The sequence below is a fragment of the Thermobia domestica genome, chromosome 11 (genome assembly GCF_964235325.1).
Source record: "Thermobia domestica chromosome 11, izTheDome1.hap1.1, whole genome shotgun sequence".
Taxonomy (NCBI): domain Eukaryota; kingdom Metazoa; phylum Arthropoda; class Insecta; order Zygentoma; family Lepismatidae; genus Thermobia; species Thermobia domestica.
In genome coordinates this window covers 53,698,944-53,722,926 of record NC_137464.1, presented here as the reverse complement: position 1 = coordinate 53,722,926, position 23,983 = coordinate 53,698,944, and the positions used below count along the sequence as shown (strand labels likewise).

Here is a 23,983-nt window from a genome sequence, read left to right as displayed (position 1 = left end):
ACTTCTTTTTTTACATTTTTTAAGGGATCAGTTATACATAAGTATAGTACCTAGGTACAAAGTTTTAGTGTTTTTTAAGGGAGCAGTTTGAGTTTAGCAACAAAACATACTTTCCCTTGTTGAAGATTATTTTCACATTTACGTTCATTTATGGAATTCAAATTCCATTAGAATAAATGAAAAAAAAAAATATAATCAACTTACCCCCTAAAGTATATAAAAAATAGCAACTTTCATAATAATGTATTTTTAATTTTTTTTCGTTTAGTTTTCAACAACAACAAAAAATAATAACAGTATTATCCATTGTACCATCTATTATGGCGGTCATCATTTTAGCCAAGATGATGGGTTCAAAACAACGAACCTGCCTGTTTTATCTCTTAATCCGCTGTCTGCATTGTTTCATTTCATCTGATTTTATGATAGGATTAATCATGGAATTGCGTTTTTGATCACCTTAAACTCTAGGCTTTTATACAAACGGTAGAGGCCATGTGCTAGTACATTTAATTTTTACAAAAAAGTTTTTTTTTTTTTTTTTTTTTTTTTTTTTTTTAGAAATATGATACAAGACTGTTATGTATTAACAAACAGCAGATAAACTTCAAACTAAAAACCTGCGTAAATAACGGAAGTGTAATATAGAGTTAAAGTTTCAAGGGAAAAAAAGGAATAATATTTCAGATCTAGTTTTTTATATTGAAGTTTTATGGTTTATCTATCATATGAATCATGTGTGAGAGTGGAAGGACTTTTAGATGCTTAAAGACATTAAAAATTTCTCAAGGGGGTTCAGTATTCTCTTGCCTTATTTTTGTATTAAATAATTTACTTATAGGAGAGCATAAATTTATTCTTCTATTTTTAACAAAATGAACTTTAAGTTTATTGGTTTGATTTAAATATCCTTTGTGAGTGGGCCGTGGTCACTCAATACTAGAGCGTTCACTTCTGGTGCATGGGGTACTTGGTTGAATCCCAACTCGAGGCAAGTAAAATTTGTGATGGATAAACACTGTTTGCATGCTTTTTCTAGATGTCCTCAAGTTTCGTCCCACTTTCTTCATTCCACCATTTCATTTATTTCCCATCATCGTCATCTCCTATCCGGCATAATCATGGGACGTAAAACTTGAAGATTTCATTTCTGAATGTCTTTTGCTTTACAAAAAATTAATTTGCATTACTGTTATGTTTAATATGAAATATCGAGTTGTATGTACTAGAATTTTACACCACTAATCATCATTACTATTCAGTTCACAATGAGAAGTTAAAATTACTATTTATTTATTCTTTTAGGAAACCTATTGATTCTCAAGAGGAAGTATTATAATTTGTAGAATATTGTATTTTACCGGAAAATCGAGGATAGCAACCAAAGCCTAGAGATCAATGTTATTCACCAGGTTATGGTGTATGGTGATAATGTAAATCTGATAGGAGACAATAAGAGAACAATGGAAACAAATGCTGAGGTTTCATTAAGAGGTTGCAGACCATGCGTTTAGATGTAAATGCACAGAAAACTAAATATCTACAAATTCGCCGAGATCTTAATACTGCAAGCTGTGGATATATAAAAATATCAAATAAAACTTTCGGCAAAGTGGATACCTTCAAATAAAGTACCTAGGATCAATATTAACAGATCAAAATTATATCCACGAAGAAATAAAATATACACCAAAGCAGGGAATTCGTGTTATTATTTACTTTAATGTGCTTTGTCGTGGCAAATTCTATTCAGGAATCTGAAACTTAAAATATATAAAACGAAAATCATGCATACTGTACAGCATTTCTCCGAAACATGGTCGTTTCTTCTGAGAGGAGATCTAAGACTGATAATATTTGAGAATAAAATCTTGAGACGAATATTCGTACCCAACAGGAACAGAAATGGGGAATGGCGAAAACTTCATAACGAGAAACTGCATAATTTTATACCGTTTACCAAATTGTTAGGGTTATCCAGTCTTATGTGGTCGGATCATGTAGGCAGAATGTAAGAAGGTAGGAACGCTTTCACTCTTTTTCTGGAAATCCAAATGAATAAAGTCCATTATGAAGACCTAGGCGCAGACTAGAGGATAATTATAAGATGGATCTCGCAGAAATAGCAGTAGAAAGTAGGAATTGGATCCATTTGGCTAAGGACAGAAGTCAATGGAGAGCTTTTGTGAACGCCGCATTGAATCACCGTGTTCCCTAGACCATAGAGTTAGTTTGCTTGTTGTTTGTACTGTACAACGAAGACTTATGCCCTTATCTACTCTCTATGAGCTACTGATGCCACATATAAACTCGAACTTAGCTTTTAAGTGTGTTAACTTTGTGTGACGTTTTTATTTTATGGCGTATTTGTGACATATTTATTTCTACAGCATTTTCTTTTATTTAAAATAACGGGAATTTGAAAGGTTTGATTAAACTAATTTCCTTTTCAAATCTATACAAATCTTTTACCTCGTGCTAGCATGGACCGTTATACAGCAAGAACAATTAGATTTCTGCACAGAGTAAAATCTTCATAAAACTATTTTATCCTACAAGGGTGAAATAGTGATATACATACCAAGTAAGTATAACTTCCAGGTAACAGACAGGAATACAAGAAACCTTTGTCAGAAACATACTATTTTCTGTAACATTTTATGTTATTCACCCAGGAACACGATTTACTACATTCCAGTCAACAGTTAACTCATTCTATATGCATTTACTTATACAAATAGATATAATAAATTTCTTATAGCACAAGCCCAGTTATTCGGAACACAAACTTATAATAATTAAGTTATCTATACTTTCAAACCTTAATGATTTTTTTACACGATTATAAAATAATTAGACCTACCTATCAACCACGGTATATGTTTTCTTCTGAAGTAAAATTTTATTAAGTAACGTAATCACGTATTTCTATTTCAGCACACCTAATACGTGTTACATGTAAAACTCTGATACGAAATGCACAGTTTTATTTTCTTGGCACGGTGGCTGAATACTGTGTAAGGCGTATATTATAATTGCACTCTTGCCATCACACTCTAACATATCACTAATAGCAGAAGAATTCTGTCCCTGGCGGGAAAGAGAATTTTCATTAAATTCTATAACATATATACCATACCTATGATTGTAATTATTCGCTAGCTCCACCTTGAACTTTCGTTTTGTTAATTATTCCTAGTTTTTGTTTCAAATATCGATGCTAAACATGTTATGAAATTGAATTGTACATGTTGATATATTCCAATAAATGCTTTATGTTTTTCTATGTAAAACTATATATTATATACAGGTATTTAATCAAGTTAGTAATTGTTGAAACTTTGATGAATGTACATCAAAAACCTATAACAGGAATAATTAGGTATAGACCAGCATGGCATTTAATTAAACGCAAACAAATGTACACACACAACATAAACACCTATATATATGTGTCTGTGTGTGTGTGTGTGTGCGTGCAATACTAATTCATTTGGAATAAATAATATTTGCATTACAGTGCTCTCCTTTATGTCATCATGAGAACTGGTCTTTGAATTAACAAATGCCATAATATACGTAAAGTGCAGGTTTTCACATACATGGCTTATATATTTTACTTTCGTACTAATAGATACCTTCTCTCAATTGACACAGCAGTATTAGTAGCAAAATTAATTTGTTTATATGCAACATTTATTCTTCGATAACAGGGGATATCAAACTGTGTATCTGGTTTTGGGAATTATATATCATATAATGACATTTATTTAGGTACTTACGTTAATAAAGGTATCACAGTTTACATGTTTATATGCCTATACAAACGAATAATGCTTGTGATTGATAATAAATATGTTAAAACGTCCTCTTAATCACAAACTCTATGCTATGTAGTGCAACTGAAATATAATAACAAATATCAGAAGACGAACAAGAATTACCCTAATTGAAATAACATTTTTAATAATTATTAAATGCAACCTTTTCCAAATTTAAATATTTAATATACTAAGTACTTTCACACACTTGAATTTTTGCGTTTGGCCAAACTAAAGGGTGTCCCAATACGGACGACGGATTTATACGACTAATAAAGTGCCGTTTTGAAGAAAACACATAGTTTACATCATTACAACGCGCAAATGTTTCGAATTAAGAAAGCTAAGTTAGTGTTGTCCTACATGTATGGTGGTTGGGATAGTAATAGTACTACTCCAAGAAGAATTATATAGGGGAGTTTTCATCCAGTGGAGTATATAGTATTTATCTTTAAGACAAGAATGAATGCTATAAGTGTTAACGGAAAACGGTACCGCATATTTATTTATTTATTTATTTATTTATTTATTTATTTATTTATTTAACAATCACCAGATAAAGCTCAGAGGCCATTTTACACTGGATATCCAACAACAACAATAACAATGGAAAGGATTAGAGAAGGTACCGGCCAGGGCCTGTTTAGCAGATACCATCCCGGTATTTGCCTGGTAGGACTGAGGGAAACCCTGAAAAACCTCAGTCAGGATGGTCGGCAGTGGGATTCGAACCCACGACCTCCCGAATGCGAAGCCAATACTCTACCACTTGAGCTACTTTGCTCGGTATATGTTTGTTTGTATATTGTTGTTGCATTTCAACGAAATTGATGAGGAAAGGATGTTGTTTACTAGAAATGGAGTTTCTTCCCACGTAAAGATTGACATTCTAAGACGAAGTTCTCTTTAGAAGTAATGACTTCTGAAATATTAAACGTATACGGAAATAAAACCCAAACAGTGCGAGAACTCAAGGGAGAAAGAGAACTGTCTTTAGCTACATCAAAGAATAAGTATGTGCACAAATAATTATACTTTTAATCAAAAGAGTGAAGTTCACCATAGAAGGTCATGAGAGACATATACCAAATGTCATCTTTCATACTTAATCGGAACATCTAAGCATTGTAATGATGTGCAATAATTACTCTTTTGTAAATATAGAGTATTTTATTATAATATTAAATGCATCACTCTCATTGGAACATAGTCTATTTTGTTACTTTACAAGAGTTTGGAAAACAAATTTTTAAAACTTATGGAGAATTTCACCAAAATATAATCAGAATCTAGAAATTGTCTCTAAGCACCAATTGAACTGTGAGGAATGTAATATAAGATAAAAACAGGAATCTTGAAATAACAAAATTGGTTCCTATGGTGTAAACAACTAGTAACATTAAATTGAATTTCATCACTCTTATCAGAATAAATATACACATTGATATTACATTCAAATAAAACTCTCAGATTAACCGAAAGCTTCATGTATTCACTTCTTTCGAAATTCATAACCCTTTCATTTTCAGTATTCTATCATTTCTTTGGAAGCGCCCAAACACGAAACACAGATATACTGAATCCCTAAACTAATGTAAACAAAATAAAATCTCATGGATGCAAACCCTTATTAATACTAATATATATATTTCTGTTTCTTGACAAGATCCATAATTAAAGTACAATCTAAAGACACAGCCTAGCTCTGGTGTATGAAGCTTTCGAGTCCATTTATTTGTGGAATAAAATTTTAAGGTCTATCGATTGTTACCGTATAAAGAGGCTTCTATTTGATAAATGATTATTTTTTGCTTCTCGTGCAGGACGCTTGGGATTGAGTCTTAACTTTAGTACATATGTTAAGAACTTCATGTTAAAATATAAATATGTCTCATATAGGTACTACCATCAGGTCGAAAGAGAACGTTTAAATTCAAATTCATATATTCGCAGCAAATTCTCATACAGATACTAACATATTTTGATACCTAATGAAGGAAACCTAGTAAATGAGTAGAATTGTTTTAAAAATCAAGGTACGTCATAATTCCCATGCTTTCTCAATCAGTTACTCCACAAGTTTGATGTGCCATTTACACACAATTTAATGTGTAACTTGTATTAATAATTAATTATGAAGAATTTTGAAATCATTTCCTTCACGGAATTTTTTACTAACCCTAGTAACTTACCAAATAGTTTTTGTTCCCTGGTGTTGTTATAACTTCGGTGCTTTTTGTACGCTGGGCAAGGTTTGATTCTCGATGGGAAAGATTTGATATTGGAGTAATTTCAGTGTTTCAGAGTCTACCTTAAACTATAGGTTTGTTTCTTGTATAGTCTTGGTGCTGAAGATGGATCCTACTCTTTACGAACCAAACAGATAGTGTTTGCATCAAAGATGATATCTGGCAGTAAATTCTTATATTCACAAATATCTTTTTTTCCATACTACATTTGTTACATACCTCATTTTTCCACACATGTAGAACTAACATAGTGTGAGTTTACAGACCACAGTAACTATAGTGAGTTATTCAGTTCTGATGTGTAGAAATTTGTGCTCAGAGTGGAATTATGGCTATAATATGGAGTATCTTTTTGATAATAAAGCAACATTCTCTTGAGAATATCCTGAGAACTACGTCAAACAAAGACATTACTATATGCATCACTATAAATGTTATTAGCAATATAATCAGCACTATTAGAATATTTGGCGTCACTGTTAAGAGCTGTGCGTTTTGCTAAGTGTTGTATTACTAGTAGAAACCAAAAAAAATAGGTAAAAGTTTGTATTTAACTATATTTGTTGTATACAAAAAATAAATCAATAATATATTCCATTATCATAAACACTATTTACTACTTTAATTTAGCAACAAATAACGCACTGTTAACATCACATAAATTTGCTATTCTTAGTTTTCTTGAAAGGTACTATTCAGGATTTACACTCATCCATATAATTTTGCTAAACACAATAAAATCTACCGATTGGTATGTGTTCTACCTTTGGGCAAGAATTATTTCTGTTTAATTATAGAACTTTAACCCTTTCTTCTTTCTATTAGATATAATCGGAAGGTATTTCCATTCCTTTTATTTATTTCGTACCGTATACCATTACAGATCACAGACAATTTTTCTCAGCTGCCAAAAGACAAAATTACAAATATGATCTCCTTAGCATTTTTACGAAAAGAATGAAATCAAGAAAATGTTATGCATCGTATTTCAACTCTTTACATTTTTCTTTCTTTTGTTTTGTTTCCAGGAGATTTTTTTTAAAAAAACCTTCTTTAGCCTTAGCCTTTATCCGGTAGAATTTATTGCTAAAGAAACAGACAAAAACGCAAGATCCCAAAAAGACTCATTTATCCGTGTTGTTACAGAAGCTAAGCTGTCTAGGGGGAATAATTTACTGAGTTTAGATCCAATTCTCAACTTCTTTCGTTATTTTTTCCTCTTTCTCTCCCTCTGAAAGAAACTAAATTCTTTTCTGAATCTCAGCTTTTTCTTTCCTTTTTTGTTATTTTACAATTCCTTGTTGTAAGGTAACATTTCCTGACTTAAAAATGTCCAGCAATGATTTATTCGAAATGAGATATGATGAATTATTATTACATGAAATTTCTTTGATTTTTAAAGTATCAAAGACTGCTGTAGCAGGTAAAGCTAAAACGTAACATCGGAATATTATTCTACATATTTTATTGTGGTTTGTTGTTTAACTTCTATTCAGTATTGAGACTATATGAGGCATGGGTTTCGGTATTAATGTGGAATCCAAATGACATGAATTCCCACCAGGTATTGAAACTGTGTCTAGTGTGCAGAACAAAGGCATCCAGCTTCAAGGAGACTCCAAATTATGTGGTATTAGCAAAATTAAGCAATGTATCCCAGCACGATTAGCGGTTTTTCTTTGTATTCACAAGACACTGGTAATACTTACATGATAAATGCACAAAAACAAAGGGTAGTTTACGTTTCTGGATGTTTGAAAGAGCGTAATATGAACAGATAATTTACGTTGTGTTTTCTGTGTGTAAACTACAGTTCAACATGTTTAAAGCAACTTCAGATTTTATAGGAGTCGCGGTGACTCACTGGTCAAACCTTTACTTCTGGTAGGTGGAATCCCTGGTTCGATTTCAGTTTGAGCAAAGTTGACCTTGTGATGATCAAATACCGTGCGTGAGTTTCCTTGAGATTCCCCTGTTCCCTCCTGCTTGCTTCATTCCACCATTTCAGTCATTGTATGCATCACCATCTCCTTTAGCCTACAACATAACTATATAATAAAAAATGAATTATTTTATTTTATTTCAATAGTTTCCGCTACAGCTCGTGCATTGTGCCAAAATGTTTAACAGGATCGACTAATTCTTTATAAGACGAATGATTTTATATCATGTTTACTACGACAATAACCAATGCATCAAACTTGTTTGTGAATATAGGCTTGACCGAGTGGTAAAATGTTTAACAATTCACAACCTTTGATGTTTGATACTGATATTACACATGTCGATTATAATGACAGTCGTTCAAATGGATCTATTCTTTAAAGATCTTTAGTATTGTTATAACGAAGTTGTACTATATTAACATAGATGGTACAAAATGATTTTCGATTTTTAATAAATTGGCGTTTAAGACAAGACTCTAAAAGCTCTTGAATAAAGTCAATAAGAGGATTTTTATACTTAGTATTCCTTAGAATTTTATTTTAGTATATTGCCTTATATGGATTCAAATATGTATAATGAATGGTCAAAATCTAAATGAATAAACCAGATTTTTTTTTTTTTTTTGCAAAAGTGATATTGATCATTTTTTTGAATTGCGGCTAGTGAGGGGACGAAATAAGATTTAATCCTTCACTTCTGACTAATTTTAAACAAAAACAGTTAGAATATTTGGGAAACCTCACAAATTATATAATATTTTTCACTAAAATCGAATCTTTATTTTAGCAATCACTGTCTTGCAAAATTAAGAAGTGTTCAACAATTAAGGCATCCCAGAAACATTAGTTAATTAAGTAAACAATATCTTTATATCAGAAAAAGCAGCATTGTTCTCTAATTTCTCAAATATTTCGCGACAAATTATAGTATTATATCTGATTTGTCCGAAAGGTTGAGAGTAAAGTTAGTAATGTTCTTTAACTTTTACAAATTTTTAGAAACATAATTTTATATTACTGTTTGATTTTTAAAACAGTTTGAAACAATGTACTTTTTTGTTTTTCCCAAACTTTTGAGGAAATACTGATATTGTTAGTAGATTTCATAAAATTTTGAGAAGTATTTATCATTGTTCTTTCATTTCTCTTAATTGAGAAAACTAGAGCCTATTATCATTTTCTTTAATTTTTAAAATAATATCATGAATTAGTAATACTTTTCTTCATTTTCTTCAAACCTTTGGAAAAAAACCCTTTGCTGTAGGATTTCTTCAAACTTTTGTAAGATGTGGACGCAAGTGATGAAAGGCTAGAGTTTCCGGAGAGTTGAAAGTGCCTTACTTAGTATTTCTAAAATAAATGAGAAAATATTTTTTGAATAAAATTTCAACATCCATACGTATTGGATGAAATTTTCTCCTAATTAAATATATTATTATGCTGACTGCCTTTGACTAGGCCAGAGACAGACAATGAATGAGAAATGTACTGCTTAGTTGCATTTGCACGCACAAATCTGAAACAAACAATTATGTTATAGAAGTCAGAAATTTTAACTTCCATCTCAATGTTTTAATTCCTTATTACTTTTTGATAATGGCAAGCGAGAAATACTTATTTTATTTTGTTCCTATCAAACTAAAAATCTTGAGGGTGCTGGAGATCCGGAGCACCCACGTACTCGGCGCGCATGGTTCTGTGAATAAATTATCATATTTGCAGCCGGTGCTAACAGAATCTACTAATATATTTGGTTTAAACGTTTCATAGATTCGCCTAGGTGGAAGCAAATAAGCGATGAGGTTCATACGATTCAATCATTTTTGCCCAAGAAATACTTAGAATTTCTTATTTAGGAAATTATATATTTTTATTGCTTTCACCATTGTGTACACGAAAGGCATTAATGAGCACTTACGAAAGGTATTAAGAAAGACACTCGTTGACTGATTACAGTACAGACAAAATTGTAATGTGGAATTTTGATCCTCCATTGATGCTCTGTTAATATTTGTTTGCTTTTATTAAAAAGTTTGTATTGTATTCTTTATCAATCTTATATAAGATATAAGAAATTAAACGAGATAGCTTTTGTTCTGTGCAACGGCGCCGACTTTCCAAAATTAATGTGGGTGCATATCAATGACGGGGCGTGTTATATTTTCAGGGGAAAATCGATATTTCTTGATTGATCTCCTTTTAGTTAAAATCTTGATTCATATTTTTAAAAAAAGCTGTGCTCGATTCTATTCACAATATAGTTCATTTTTTATTATGCTGACTGCCTTTGACTAGGCCAGAGACAGACAATGAATGAGAAATGTACTGCTTAGTTGCATTTGCACGCACAAATCTGAAACAAACAATTATGTTATTGAAGTCAGAAATTTTAACTTCCATCTCAATGTTTTAATTCCTTATTACTTTTTGATAATGGCAAGCGAGAAATACTTATTTTATTTTGTTCCTATCAAACTAAAAATCTTGAGGGTGCTGGAGATCCGGAGCACCCACGTACTCGGCGCGCATGGTTCTGTGAATAAATTATCATATTTGCAGCCGGTGCTAACAGAATCTACTAACCACGAGTAACGTAAAGAAAGCTAGGTGGTTAATTAGTGTGGTAGCTTGAAAGTAAAAAGGAAAGACAGACGGTGACTCTTCATAAAAGTAATATTGAAGTATTTCACAGCTTGATGATAAAGAAACCAATACTTATTTATCCCTGAACCTCCAATTAAACTAACCTCTTATTGTTGGATTGAGTATAGCAATCAACACAGGTTACAGTCAGGAAACTGAAACCGTTACCGATCATTCTTTTATTACTACACGTTCTATTTCTCCCAGAAAAAAAAAGCATGATGACATAATATATATATATATATTGACAACCTCCTCAATTCGTGTCTTTGAAACGGGGATGTAATCGTTGAACTCCGAAGATTACCCTCCACTCACTATCTAGAATGAGTGGGTACGTTACCGATTTCTATGCAAGAGGCAAACACTTGAACCATGTTTTATAGGAATTAACTTAAAATGACAGTTATATTTCTCATTACTTTGTGTTGCGGTGTAAATGTTGTGTTCTAATACGGATATCTAGAAAGTTTGCCAGAAGAGCAACGCATGCCAAGCATTGAGCAATTGATCACTGATTTTGAGGTCACACATACCTTGGATGTTGTCTTCCGTCGTTGGTCCTCGGTGTTCTCTCCAGGGCTGGTCTCTGAAGTGTTGATATCGCCAAGTTGATATCTTCCTGAATTGGTGTCTCTCTGGTCAAGACACTGCTAACATTGGTGACGGTGTTTCTCTGTCCAATGTCCTCGGTAACTAACTCCCAACGTTAGTTTGATGAATTGAAAGCGATTTGAGACTCCAGTCTCAACTTCGTAATTGGATCTGTACTACTCAGTCACATACGAACTTTTCCGTCGTATAGGAACTTCTTCCATCTAGAGACCTCTCGTCCTCTGGTTTTGTTCGAAGATCGTTCTCAGAAATTTGATGGTGTCGACTGACGTCAAGCACGTGTGCCCTCCTTTCTTTGGAAAACAAGGTCGCTTCCTTTCTGTCGCGAACAACAACTGCAATACTTGGAATGCTCTGATCTCATGATTCTAGACAATTTCTACATACCCGTGAATGTGTTTCGTGTTCACAATCATTATACAATTGCAACTTAATGGATTTTACAAATTGTTCTTGCCAACACATTTTCTAAATTTAGTTCCTGCATTCGCAGACAACAAATAATGTGCTTTACTGGTTTTTAATAGCTGACAAAAGAATTGTATAAATTTCATGAGAATTGCATTATTAAAAATCTTAAGCTTGACATAAATTATATTCGTTGTTTTTCCCTTCACCAAACAATAATTTAAAATCTTTACTAAATCCAATATTTCCAAATAAACATAAAATTGATCATTAAATTGTGAGCTCTGCTATATGAAGATACAGGCTCTTCCAGAATATATATATATATATATATATATATATATATATATATATATATATATATATATATATATATATATATATTGTTGAGTCTTTGTACGTGTAAGATGGATAGACAGGTATGTGTGTTTCAACAAAGAAAGATATAGAAACGGGACAGAGAGGGAGTATATATATCGAGAGAAAGAGACAGAATGACTAAATGTATTCCAAAGCCTGGGATTGAAAACTGACTGATATCTTCTTTGACATTGAAGTGAAGAGCCTATCTATGAGCGGTTTTCTCTCAAGATCAAAGGAAAAGGTAACTCCGAAACAAACTTCTTTCCTCCTTCATGAAATGACGTACAAGGGTGATTTTCTTCTAAAACACATGGATGGATGGCTTCAAATCCTTTTGGCGGTGACATTCAGGGATATGAACATTGAAGATAATATTTTGTGCTTAGACGTATCAATCCACTCCCTTCTGCACTGTCCTTTATTCGGTTTATAGACATAAACAGATCTTATATATATGTGTGTGCTTCTTTGTATGGACTTTCTCCAGAATGTTCCACCTGTGCAATTTCTGAACTTTAAACGGCAATTGTATCACAAAAAACCAGAGTATAAAACAAAAATTTAAAAAAAAATGGGTAATTTTTGCAATAAGATGTATGAGAAGATTATAAGGTTATTGAAGTATATTATATCTCGGAAGGAAATTGTGCTACTAGGTATAAGTGCTCAGTCAAAATCTGATTCCAGGCTATTTGCCAAGAGGAACTACTAACCCACGAGAACAAATGTAGAGTCCCACGTTTCTTTCTCCTTTAGCTCAAGTGAAGAGAAATGAAATATTTCAAATTACGTCCTACGTTTACGTCCTGTAGGCTAAAGAGACGGATAATTATGCAAGTGAGTCACTATGAAATAATTTATAGTATGATATTATAGGAGGAAACGGGATAACAATGCACGGTGCTGTCCAGCGCTAACTCGTACTCTGCAATCGAACTATGGACTCTCTCACGAAAAGTGAGTGCCCTTTCCAAATTTTTAACTTATTGTGATACTTATTTTTCTCTTTCTTAAGCTTTCAATAATTACTTGACACGACAAGGTATTGTGGACAATTAAAAAACGACCATGCTCGTTAACAGTGTTTGAACTCACAATGGTGTCGACTTACTATCGTCGCTCCAATCCTCAGACTACTCGGCTACGCCACACGGCACAACAGCGAGGCATTTTTCAATACCTTTGGCTTTATTAAGGGTATCGAGGAGAACTTAACTGGAAGAATCAACAACAAAATGAAAATGAAATGAAATACTTTAGTTTAACGTTCCACAGTTACGATCTTTAAGCTAAAGAAAACGGATAAATAATGAAATATTTTAAAACTAATTTGACTTTTACACAGGGAATCAAATCTGTTAGTACGTGAACCGAGGATATACTCACTAACCACTATATCAGTTGAGAAAGGTAACAAGATATAATTTAATACTTTAATATAACTTTATATACTTTCCTTCAGATCCCTTCATGTAGTTGATCTCTCAAGAACAAAGAAGAAAAATGTCTAAGTCTGCCTTTCGAAAATAATGGTTACAGTTACTAAACAAACAAACTACCATTATAAGGCGCGTTGTCTAAGATAGAAGAAGCATGGTATTTGCATGGAGAATACACAATAGATGTATATGGTTACGGCTGAAAATTAGTTATCCCGCATTCTTGCAAAACTTTTAGTGTCTAATGAAGTCTGGAATATGTACAATAGCGAAGTTAGATGCACCATAGAGTTATGAGTTCAATATGAAATTTCCTACTTTCAATATTTGTTTTGAAAATAACTACTACATTTTATACAGTAGTGGGATAGTAGCCATATGAGAGGCATTATAGTGTCATGAATTCAACTTCTCATTATAGTCATCAGAGATTTAGTATTTTAACAATTACTATTAAAGTAAATACAGTATTATCTTCTATTCAAAGGGTGTAATTTTCTTCTCAAGTTAGCTTACTTGATTTTAAACACGAAAGATTGAGAAAATACTTAAACACTACACCAGGTTACAATTTTCATTCGCTTTAAAAGTTCTTTCGCATAGAATTAAATATTTCTACTATTAATATTTATATCTCTGTAACATATTTACTATTTAACGAATACATATAAGCGATACTAATTTAGTCACTTTTTGACGCATTTTCTAGAGTTTGTTCTTCTTCCGGAAATTCTAGCGACAATGCTTGAAATGTTTTAGTGATATGTACATAATACAAGCACAAACGATTTTGGGCTTTATCCTTGAGATTATATATATATATATATATATTTTTTTTGTCAATGTGAAAAATGTTTGATACATGCATTTTTCAACGTATTTCCTCGGGCTCCAATATTTCCTTATTTATCTGATAGCCATTCAATTTAACAAATCTTCTTTTGCGTAATGAATACAACCTAAATGAGCTAACCTAAAAGTAAAAAGAAGTCCTGTTCCGAGCTCGGATATTACAAGAATTCTACAGATGCGTCTTTAAAATGCAAGTAAAGAGAATTATGTACTATATTTAGCACTTAGAGGAAAGAAATGAAAACTGTTCGAGTGAAATAAAATGTAACCCAGTAACTAAACTTTCCAAAGTAAATATCTACAAGAAGATGTAATTTCTCGTCTTCATTCTCACCCTATCATCCAAACTTCAATGAAATTAAAGAGAGAGAGAAAAGTATTTTGCACTTTAAGAAAAAAAGACTTGAAGGAAATTTATGAGATTCAAAATCAATGTTCTGTCTTTGGCTTTTGCTATTCTCCTACTCCAACGCGTCCTTCACACATACACTTTTTCTCTTTCACACACACACACACACACATATATACATATTCTTCACTTATATCACATGAAGCTCCAAATGTCGCCAAGGCTTTCCTCAACTACACAGAAGAGAGGCCGAAGATTGAGGGAGCTATATAGGAAGGCAATTAAGAAAGCCATTATTGAGCATTATGTTCCTACGCAAGTAGCGGATGCAACATCTGACCTTAGAAAACAGATCGGAAACTGGCGGCAAACTTGTAATAAGGAGCGCCGCAGTGGAAGGTTCTTTGGGCTTTATGAGAGTGTTTTACGCCACTTTACGACAGCTTGCGCGAAGATACCGAGCTTTCTTTTAAAGGTGCTTCTTCGGTGTGCTTGCGTGTGTGTGGACTCATTTCAACGAGAAGGTATATAATGGAATATCTTAGTTTGTTTCAGCCACTTAAAAATGTATTTTTAGCTCTGCCGTGAAGAAACAGGATTAAAAAAAATAGTGGCGAAATATATTCTCATCTTATGTGACAAACTTCTTTTTATTTTCTTTCCAGTCACAAGTAATCTAATTTGTGGAAGGAAGAGGTAGATAAAAAAAAGTTTTAAAAATACTTGTAGGTTTCAGAAAAGACAAGAACATGAGGAAATAAAATAAACAAATTACTGCTGAATTAAGCAAAAGAATTTGTTATTTGTTGGTAAAGAAAACCATTAATAAGAAAGCAGAAATTGCCATGATGTCATAAGAATTTACTATTCATAAATACTACTAATATTCCTTACCCATTACAGCTGAAACGACATGTAATTAATGAAAGAATATTAAGTTCTTCGTTTGAGTGATGAAATTCAATTATTATTTTTCCTTGGAGGTAATAAAGCACAGAAAATTTCTAAAATTCTAATTACACATCATCTGAAATGTAATAACGTTTACAATTTAATAATTAGCCACATGGAGATATTGGATTTCTTATTACATGTAATGCTCTTCAACCCATGTGAATGCCATGTATTTGTATAACTTCTGGACTCGTAACTGTCTGCCGTGCAAATGTTTTGCAACTGAAAATCATGTTGGAAATTTGGAAACAGGGTGTAATAAACACTTGGAAGATGTTAAGTTTTAAAAATTGGTGCTGCAAATATACCGCAATAAAGATTTTAGAATAATGTATTCATGCAATGGGATCATTTTTAAACAAATCCAAAAGGCTTCAAATGCACGAAAGCGATAATTGAGAAACTTCCCTAGTGTTCCTTTCGAATTATGTAATTATTCACAACTGTTATTGCCATCGTCAATAGTAATAGTGGATAGCTCATCCGTTATAAAGTTGGAAGATTTAAAATTTGTAATAATACCATTCACATTCATTAGTTCTGTATTGTATTCTATTTTATTTTCTCCTATTGATCTGAATATTTAAAGATTACTTACTGCGGATATACACCTTATATTCAACTAGTAGTTTAATATGACTCGTAATTAGTGTAATTATTTAACATTTTCTTTAAATTAATTATCTACAAAATTATTAGTTCATCTTTTATTCTGTAAAATCTATTTCACATGTCAGTGTTTCTTTTCTTTTCTTTCTTTCTTTTCCTTTCTTTTGTAATCAGGAAAGAGTATCATCTTCGAAAATAATCATTTTTTTGTAAAACGTGTTTTCAAAGTATTTGGTATATGTATTTCAATATTTGGCAATCAGCTTTCGTGTTTTAAATCAATCCGCAATATTGCCTCAAGCAAGACAATCTGATTTAGTTCATCAACATAAAATATATTTTATATCTAATTATCTGATGCAAAACCATTTGAAATCAAGCAAATTTATTTCCTATTTGACAATACTTCATTATTTGTGAGATTTGTGGTAACGAGAATATCGAGTATGTACTGCGTGCTATAAATACACAATTATTAATTCGTTGCTTATATGCAGTTGCCAGTATTTGGATTTATCTCAACATTTTATTCTATTTACAAATTTAGTTATTTATATAAAGTAAGTGTTAGGATAGGTGAAGAACTGACGGAAGAGAGTGCAATTGGAAGGGGACTTCGACAAGGATGCTGCTTCTCTCCAACACTATTTAATGTATATTTATAAGAGATAGTGAAAAAGAGTTTACATGATGATCACGGCATTTAGGTAGGAGGTAAAATGATTAGATGCATCAGTTTTTCAGACAATATGGCGCTTGTTGCAGAATCTTCTCAGCTGCTGCAAGTGACTTGCAGTAAAGTTAGAGTACCTATGATGATGCTGATATTACAGTGCTTAGTTATTTGTGACTGTTAGTTGCTACACATTTGGCAAAAGTAGCAACTTCTAGGGGTATATTAAATTCATTTGTAACATTTAGTAAACTGGTTTGGCAGTTGGAAAGCAATCATTGTGAGTGATTGCTTTCTATGTGATTTAAAAAAGAGCATATGACTCTTACTATAATTCTGCACTGTTATATTATCTTTGAATAAAGATAGAAAAATTTAGAAACAATTTGTTATGGTAAATAAATGTAATATCTAGAATTTCTTTAGTTTTACATTACGTCCTGGCCCAATAAAACTTGCACAACTAATACATTGGGACGCAAAATCCAACAGATGTCTGTATTATTCTCAATTTTAGAAAACCGAAACATCATAGATGAGGAGAAAGATAAATCCAGGTACTTATTGAATACTATACCTTGTCCAACAGAGTAAAATATAACTAAATGTCTAAAATAGCAAGTCCTTCAGGACACTTCGATCCTACCATTGCATCTCAAGTTTCTTTAGCAAGAAATCAAACTTCCTGAGATCACAATATCAAAAACCACAAATATAACATACGTTTGCTTATCTTTACCAAAGAGTTTGATTTAATTCATAAACAATTCATGAATGAATTTAACTATAAAAATTAACATATTGTTTATTAAAATTACATATTCAAATTTAATAATTACATATTAATATTTAAATTTAACTTATATTTTGTATCGCGATTATTTATCTATTCCTTTATAGTTATGAATTTGAGTTATTACTATTTCCATTTGACTAATGATAGCAAGACTTCTGAAACACTGTGGGATATAAAACCATCATATACACGTGGAAGAAAGAGGAATAGATTGATAGAAGAGTAATAGAGTTGGTAATTAATAGACTGAATCTATTAATAAACAAATTTTATTCTACACGTGAAAGTATATTTGAGTCATAGACTTAATGTTCTTAGTATTAAATATGTTTTAGAAATACACGTAATCCACACTAATGAAATGTTTTTAGTATTCAATATAATCTTACAACACTGTGAAAAGTATGATAATATTTTTTTCTGTTCACTTTAGCACTTATGTAATAAATTTCACATCTGTAATTAGTAGTTTCGCTTGTTAATGCAGAGACTAGCATGTGTGTTTTTAATGAAAAGGTCATGGGTTCGATTTCTGGTGAGATAGTAAAGTGTTTTAGTTTATAATGACTTTGACTCTCCTACAATATAGTCTCGCTGTTGATTTGATAATTATGGATGTGCATTCATTTCATAAATCAAATCGAATGTGATTTAGAGTTATGAATATTTTAAATTTCGATCATGATAAAAAAGTAATTACTTATTTAATGTCCAATTGTCGTCCTTCTTGCTGAAAGAGAAGGGTGATAAATACAGGCAAGGCACATCTACAAGTGGATGTTTGTAGGCAATGCCGAACGACATGATAAAATCGAAAAAGCTTTCAGATATAATACTGTCTTCCACAAGCTTATGTTACTTTGTTTGATTCACTATGTATAGATTTGACAAATACAATTTTAGATCTTACTCCGTGTATTTAGTTGCCCTTTTGCGAGATTCTAAATAAAAGTACATAATTAGCTGGATACCTGGCTTTACATGCTGAAAAATTAAACTATCGTTTATGAAAGCTAGAGCTAACCTTTATTCACGAGGAATCTAAATATATTTGACTATCTGTTATATCTTGAAACATTTTTAACTCGATGTTTAATTATATTAGGAAACGCAGAATAGTATTATATTACAAATAAATATATATGTATGTTTAATTACTTTTTTCTACTGATATGTCTTTATAAGATTAAAACTCTAATATATTTTTCTCTTTTTATATTGCAGATTCTTAATAGAAGAGAACAACATGATGAATAAGATTGAAGCCTTATACACATGGGAAATCAAATCTGCAGAAAGAGAGAAATCTAACTAATTAATTTCTTTGTGGATTGTATGGTTTCATTTCGATATATACGCGTATGTAAGAGGACAATAAACATACAAAAATAAGTCAATAAACTGTTATTAATTATTTATATTTAACCTTGGAAGAACCTCAAACCTTCTTTGTAAACTTTTACTTTTGGTAAATATTTACTATGTGATGACATGAGTTAATAAATTACTTTGTTGTTTCCTAATTTCTTTAAACAAATTGATTTTTATTGTTTCAAACTTAATATTCTTATTTTGGAACTTTGAGCATTTATTATTTTGAAACAAAAAATAAAAGTTAAAGGTTGGAAGAAAAATATTAAATCATAAAATAACTTACATAATACTAATTTTAACAATATACTGTAAATGGAACATTTCCGTTTCTGCGAGCTCGAATTTACAAATTTTAATATGTGGTCAGATTTTTACAAACTAGTACAATATCGTCCGTTTCACAAACAATGACAGTGTATTTTAATTTGAAACAATTTATTAAATTGAAATAATTTAAATTAAGGTAAGTTTACCAGGCAACCTTTGAGATCTTTTGGTGTATACTTCTACTGATTTTAAGTTGAATTTCAATATATTTTATTAAACTATAAATAGAAGAACAAAGATTTTGAGTTAGTAAGGAACTAGTAATGTCATACTTGCTTCAAATTATATGTGAAATATGTATAATTATGAAATAAATTTTACATAAATATGAAAAATCTTTAAGTTGCATTGTGCATAGGAGAAAAATTGATAAGATAAATTTATGTTTGTTGCGGAATGCTAAGCAACTATTATTTCTTTGATTTGTCAAGTAATGGTAAATGTTTACTTTTGGTTTAGCAAGTTAAGATATGCACTGGATATGCGATTATACAAATAAATATTATAGTTATTGAAATATTATCTGAACGGCAGTGGGTTCAAGTCTTTGAATATTATTTTTCTGCTGTCGTTATGTTGGTTGATTTATCTTTGAGAATTTTAGAAATGTGGCTTATTCAAAACTCATAATATTTAATTCTGGCCATAATCACATTTGTGATAGGCTCTATCAACGATTAAAAACTCTTTTGATTTTTCAAATTTTTACTATATTACGGTAAACTTTAATCAATAATCGGGAGGGCCATGTTAAAATTCTGCTTTCAGACTACTCAGATTGTTTCACAAACACATTTGTGTTAAATTCTGATGTCACTGTTATAGCAATCCTGGGAACAAACCCGTCTAAACCAGTTTCCACGACTTAATGAATTCTTGAACATGTCATGTTGACACTGAAGATCACTCGCCGCTTTACTGGAAAAAGCATCTTATAATTTGTTTAAGATCATCTCATGCTTAGTGTTTTTTTTATATTTGAAGGTTTCCCCTAATACTATTTTTCAAAGTATCTTTAATAAATCTAGTCCTTTTTATCAAGCAATATACACTGGTAATTTCCTTCAAAAGCCGTTATGATGAATCTGTAAGGCTTGTGCGAACCATAAACATAGTATTAGAAAATACAAAATTCTAGTACTCTATGCTGAGTTGTTAAAATCAATCAAATCTAGGCTAACTACATGAAGTAAATGGTTATATCTCCTAATTATAATAAAGGAATAGTGTATGAACAAAATATGTTGTTTTCAAATCGTGATGGAAACTATGGTTAAAGATATATAATAACATTGCCGTAGAAAGTTGGGTTCTTGATCCGTTTCCGAAACTAACGAAATATTGAAACTTGCGAAAATAAAGAACAAAGTTTCTAAGGCAGTTTTCTTGAACTTCCGTTTTCTTGGTCTTATGACATTAAGTCTCAGTGATGGCATATATTCCGTCAATAGAACAAATAAAATAAATTTAACTTTTATAAATGGTTTTGGTACCAGAAAATCAGAGTTTTCTTTCGTTAAATATTTTGATAATTGTAATACGTGGATAATTGTAATAAATGTTAACAGTATACAGAGTGGCCATTCAGGAATCCTTACAGGGAATGGGGACAAATTTCATTGCTTCTAAATATAATGAAATGTTCTTTGAGATTATCTCATAAATTGTTTAGTTTTTACTTTTTGTGTCCAACCCCACATTATAATTTGTTTGGGGATAGTAGATATATAATTTATTGTCACAATTTCAAAAGAAGGATGTTATGAAACAAATTTGAATGTAAGGGATATAACGTTCAAATTTTATATTTTTATCTAGGCCATCTTAAACAACAAGAATCCGTTTGCTTAATAATACATAAGATAACTAAAGCCTATCCATTTCTGCAGACGTTTGGTAGGACTTAAACTAGGTGATTACAAGTTTCATCTGGCATTAGAGATACGTTTTCCAAATTATCAAAATTCACAGGTCTATCATCATGCACTTTTTTTTGTCTAATTCTAGATTTTTTAAAAGATAATTTCTAATTTTCTTGAATTTGTATTGACGCTTGCCAAAATCCACTCAATGTTTCATGTTGATAGAACAAATTTAACATTTGGTGGCAGATACTAAGATTCGGGAAATTTTGGGTTCAGGTAATATTGCCAGGATATACGGCTGGCTCGAGTATTGAATGTACTTTAGATCTTTATCCTACCACATTTATTAATTTCCTGTAAGCAATCGTTAAGATTTAAGTATCTGCACGTGATTCCCCAACAATGACCTGCGAAACCACATTTAAAACTTATTACCACAAATTTGATGAAAGCGTTTTCCTGTGTATGTGAAACATGATGGCAAATATACAGATTTGTTATATGGTGAATATGAAGACATCTGCCATTTGTTGTAGTGAAATTACCTATAAAGAGAAAAAAATATTTGTTTATATCAAGTGTTAATTAGTTTACTCAAATAGTCCTATAAAGACAAGTAAGAAGAACACACTAACATTATGTTGTGAATGTTCTTCTGACTAAATGTAATATGTTTGGCTCAAATCATGTTCAATGAACAAATTAGATTTTCAATTCTATAGCACTAATTAAGTTTTAACATGTATTATTTTAACGATAATATAAAGCAGGTTTATGGGTCATAATTCAATTCCCGTTGTGTACACAATATCAGATTCAAGGTAACTTACATGCATGTCTTATATAACCCCAGTTACAATCGGATAAATTTTAATCAATAATTTAATTAATAATAAATATTTTCTCTGTATTTATGATTGTCTGATATTTAATGTTCTTTGCCAACTTCCAGAATTAAAGCGTAACTTAATGACATTAGTTAAGCTTCATGTGTAACATATACGCATGGCTTAATCGAATATCTAACGAATGATACTATATCTTTCCTTAATTTTTTTCGTACTTTACTACATTATACACTAAGTTACATCTCAGATACGTAAATAAGCACCCGATGTAAATTTATCAGAGACACAAAATATCAATCAGAGATTGTCAGCTCAAAATATGTGGATAAATTATATAGTTTTCTATTTGAAGCAAGTATCACATTAGTGGTTTAAGTTCTTATGAAGAGTTCTCTTATATTACTTAAAAACCATTACCTGTAATTTTAAAATTGAATGAAACTCATTATATTAAAATATATGTCTACATAATATGCTATTAAAGTAACAAAACAGTTTTAAAGCTTAAAATTCAGTTTATCTAAGCCTTATTGTGTCAGCATTATGGTATTTCATCACGGTATTATGTCTTGTTTATTATCAGTTGAAAATAACACTTTGTTTAAGAACTATTTCCAGGGAAAATGTTTATTGTTAATATACTGCAACATTTTTTGCATATATTGAAGTAATATTTTATTTGATCCTTACGTTTGAAATGCAACTGAATAAGCGATTGTGATATGTTTGTAATTATGGTCATCAAACACATTTGACGTGATATCAAATCGAACGATGTGAAGAGATTGTACAGTTATATAATGGTAGTAAAACCATAAAATTTCATTTGACGATTAGTAACTTAGGTATAACTGTGTTACTTTTGCAGTTGTTGAAAAATTACATTTCTGACCTCTATTGTGACACGAACGTTCTCTAATTTTTATTCACAGAATTGAACATTGCTGTGTATAAATAACGAGACGGTGCATAAATAATGTAGTGCAAATTTCATGAATTCACTCCTAATTTAATGAAAATAATGTCTTTATCAGAAACCGTGTGATTGTAAATGTCCTAAAAATTAACTGATGGTTAACTTACTCTGTATGAAAAATGTTGGTTAAGACTATTATGTTTTTCTCGAAAGTTACACACCTCAAATTACTTGTGTGGTTATAAAAGGTGCTATTTTGCGACATGTGTATTTTAATATTTTGTACTTCCTGTTCAAATTATAATAAAAACGTTTTAATGATCATTCATTTAAAATGGAACTTGGTTTCATTTAATCCCAAACTGTCTGATACATTCAAGTTATAAAGTAAAATATATAATCACCAAGATGAACTTCTGAGAAATTATTTAGGACTTCATAATATTTTTAAATTGTCTGATGAAATGAATTTTCACTGACAAATTGAGTGTAAGATTTAATCTGGCAAACTCAGCAAATAGCTGAGACTACCTGAGAGAGGATCGTCTGGTTTTTCGTGTGTAAAGTTTTTTGGTGTATACCAATCCATTGTCTGTTGTGGATAAGAACAATATTTTAGATATTATTAAGAAGAGAAACTGGCTAAGAAGGAACATTACCTAGTTTGGTTTGGATATTAGCTAAGAATTAACTGTATCATTAGGGGCGTGTTAGTGGCTATGGTGGCAGAAAAGAGTGGGAGGGGAAGAAGGAAACTACAATTAATGGATGATATCAAAACAGACAAATCATATGTGGAGACGAATAGGTTAACGGAAATCAGTGGAGCATGGAAGCTTCTTAGTTGCAGTAAGTGACCTTCGAATAATGGCAAAATACCTATAACGATGATAATAAATCCCTTGCTGCTGTATGAAATTTGTATAGGAATTTATG

The 23,983-nt window shown here is 31.2% G+C and overlaps 1 protein-coding gene across 1 annotated transcript in view; it reads left to right on the top strand.

Annotated features, from left to right (window-relative positions):
* Positions 1 to 23,419, top strand: part of side-VII (sidestep VII transmembrane protein) — a gene marked incomplete in the record, with an annotated part of 1,416,899 nt that extends 1,393,480 nt beyond the window's left edge. The window contains 1 exon segment of the mRNA XM_081730413.1: positions 18,942 to 23,419.
* Positions 23,420 to 23,983: the final 564 nt, after the last annotated feature.